Source organism: Melampsora larici-populina (assembly GCF_000204055.1).
Source record: "Melampsora larici-populina 98AG31 unplaced genomic scaffold MELLAscaffold_41, whole genome shotgun sequence".
In the NCBI taxonomy this organism is placed as follows: domain Eukaryota; kingdom Fungi; phylum Basidiomycota; class Pucciniomycetes; order Pucciniales; family Melampsoraceae; genus Melampsora; species Melampsora laricis-populina.
The window spans coordinates 427,752-431,503 of record NW_006768805.1 but is presented as its reverse complement, the minus strand read 5'-3'; positions in this window follow the sequence as shown (position 1 = coordinate 431,503).

The following is a 3,752-nucleotide window of genomic DNA, read 5'->3' as shown; positions in this document are numbered from 1 at the left end:
GAACACAAAATAGTGTCGTCATACTCATGACCCAAATTTCAGGTATTGTACATGTGAGTTTTTGATGATTTTCAGCATTTATTGTTAGTACATAAACCAATATCTACGTGTAAAATACAAAAAAATACTCATCATGACGCCCCAACATCTAGGAGCAAGGTGCATATTTTTTCAGATTTTTAGCTCTCTTCCTGTTGCCTCAGGACTTTTCTATGTCAGTAGTTTTCTTTACCGCCCGGTAAAGATTACATTTGGTGTAGTGATAGGAAGTTCGGGTTTTTCCGCTCAAATCCCATGGGTAGTGTTGTAAACAATGATGGTTCTTTCAGGATGATAAGCAACTTGTCCTTCCTGAAACACGATCAAGAAATACCATCTGTAAATTCGTTTGTCGATAAAGAAGATTTTGAGACCACGTGGGACGACTTTGCGGTGGTTGCGGTTTTCCTAAAGAACAGCAAGAACGAATGGGAGTTAGCAATTTTCGATTGGGAGAAAGCGTATCGGCAAATACCGACACACCCTTCCCAATGGAGGTACTTACTGATCCTGGATTTTCACAACCGTTTGTGGGTTGATACTCGGGTTGGCTTTGGAGGAGTTGCCGGGTGTGGGACGTTCGGCCGAGCTGCAGACGTATGGAAGGAAATCATGATGTCAGCACTGAAGATCCCAAAGATTTTTCGATGGGTGGACGACAATCTTATAATTAGAGAAGCAGGAAGTAAAGTGATGATGGCAGACGTGCTGACCTTGAGTAGCTCCATGGGAGTGAAAACCAACCATACAAAATATTCCGATTTCGCAGATGAACAGAAATACTTAGGTTTCATCTGGAACGGTAGAAACAAAACTGTGAGACTTCCTGAAGAAAAGATAGAACAGAGGATACAGAACATTAAGGACTTACTAGAGGGTGCTAAATGGAAGAAGAAAGAGGTGGACAAGTTCGTTGGACGCCTTGGACACACGACTTACATCCTCCCGGACATGAGATGTTACATGAAGGAGCTTTACGGGTGGAAGGAAGCATGGCGCAACCCAGAGGCGAGAAGAGGAATTACTGAAGCAGTCAGAGAAGATCTTGAAGAATGGCTCAACGTCCTCCAAACGTTCGACCACATGAGGATAATCCCGGATACGAAGGTAGACGACGTAGGTTGGGTCGGCGACGCGTCGACATCCTACGGTATCGGGGTGTTGATTGGACAAAATTGGGCGCAGTTTAAATTAAGAGATGGATGGAATGAGGTGGGAAAGGATTTAGTGAAACGGAGTATAGCATAGGTTGAGACAGTAGCGGTGAGGTTTGGCTTATTGATGATGCTGAAACTGAAGGAAGTTAGGGGCAAGGGTTTCATCGTCTGGACTGATAACACGACAACCGAAGCAGCGCTCCGAAACTCGCGATCAAATGATCGTGCGGTCAACAACGAGTGGAAGCAAATACAGAAGATACTCACCAAGAATCAGTGCACCATCAAACAAAAACGAGTGGCATCAGGCGATAACAACGCAGATAAACTTTCAAGAGGAATCAAAGAAGCTAAACTTAACTGGCATAACGAAGTCCGCATAGAAATCCCCCCCGACTTAAACCAATTCCTCTACCAAGTATGAAAAAGACGAAACGTGATGAGGGGAAAGTCGTAGATGAGGACAAAGTGAAGCACTTTGTAAGTGATTGATGGGGAAATGTCAACCTCCACGCGGATCCGGTACAACGACTGATGTTAAAAGGTGGTAGCTGGACGGCGGAAACGTTATTACAGTACAACTCTGCGGTGTCAAAGTACTTGAAGTTCGGGACGTCGATTAACAAAACGAAAAACCAAGTACTACCAGCGACATCAGAAAATATTAGATTATTCATACAGTGGGCAGGAATTAAAGTTGAAGGAGAAGAGAAAACGAACCAAGAAGTCAAACCATCCACAATCGAGGCCTACTTGTCAGGATTGCGCGCCTGGCACCTGTTCCACCACCTCAAGTTCCCAGAGATCAAGCAGAAGGAAATCAACCTATGCATCAAAGCGTTGAAGATGATAGACGCCAGGCAGGAGTTCAGACCGCAGAAGAATCCGGTACAGATTAAGCACCTCGTTAGCATTCTACGGCATATGGCGAAAGGAGACGAAGCAGGTGAATTGGTGACGGCGATTGCCCTAATCGCATTTTGGGGGATGGCTAGACTTGGAGAGCTGACATCAACAAGAACAACGAAGTTAGTACGGTTAGGTGATGTTGAGTGGACCGATGATAGAAGGGTGGCTAGGATAAAATTAAGGGAAGCTAAAACATCGAAGCCGGGAGAAGTACAACACCTCTACTTACGGAAGCACAAATCCCTCCTAGATCCAGTTGGAGCGATTGAACGACTGCTCACAGACAGCTGAGAGACGGCTTGAAGAGCAACGACCCCTTATTCAGCTACGGTAACGGAGAGGCCGCGCGGGCAGTAATAACCAAGAGCGAGGTGATGGGAACCTTGAAGAAGGCCTGGTCGAAAGACGGGTACGAAGGTATCACAGACTGAGAAAGAGCTCAGGAAATAGAGTTCGAGAAGTTGAAAAACTCAATAAGCCACCAGACCTGTACGACTGAAGAGATAGTCCGTACAGGAGTGGGAATAGGAGGGGGGATCGGCATAAGTAGAGGCATGGGCTACCGGAGAGATAGGGTCCTAGCGAGCTCGGGGGCTCTCCGATACCCCAAGACCGGGTAGGCTAGGACCGAGTCCTCCGGTGCCCTTCAGGCACTTTACGCGGACCAGAGCACGCGGGGTCCGGGACACATAAACTCGCAGGGCCCTAGAAATAGCGCCCCGCGGCAGTCCCGGTACACCCCCCAGCTCTGGACACCCCCCCCCACAGTACTCTCACCTTAGGATAACCTAAGGAGGGTAGCATAAGGCTGAGAGCCCGGAGGAAAAGGGAAATCTACGGATATGTATAATAAAAATTATGTACATATCAGTAGATTATAGAAAGCTGTGAAACCTGAGCCTCACTCCAATAGTAAAGATGGAAGTAAAATTTACCAACCAGCTGGCTTGTTCATCATGGTATTGACTAGAATCTTGTAAAGAAATTGAAAGTAATGAATATAAGAAAGCCATAATTTTTGGGTTCAAGATAAAAAGTTCAGCATACCTGATCATGGTGCAATAAAATAGAGAAGGTATGATTTGGAAGCTTCCTGAAGAAAATGGAAACACTCAAGATCAGGGAATCATTCCCTTTTAAATTGACTACAAAATATATAGTATACCTGATTATAGTCCACTGAGATAGTGACAATATTGATATACAATAACCTATTGAGTAATATTGAAATATCAGAGAGACAGAAGTTGTATTCCTTGATGAGAGAAGAATAAGACAAGATATATGAATAATAAGATATCAATATGTTGCAATTATCAAAATCATAAATGAAAAGCAAGCCTTCAGAAAAACAACCTGGCCAAATGAATGGTGTGATTGAGGAATTTACAAATACAGCTTATGATCATCATGATAGAACATATGAAATATTGTCTCTATAAGAAATAAATTTCTACATTGATACTATTTGGCTGATATATTCACAGTGATAACTTATTGATCATCAAATTACTTAGGTACCCAAGGAATACTTGAAAAGATATTTATCATGTAGATATCTTTTGTGTTTTTGGAATTTGATCAGGAGACGGCGTCATTCTTTGGCTCGGCTGAGCTGCCGTCTGGAAGCAAACTTTACTCCTCTTT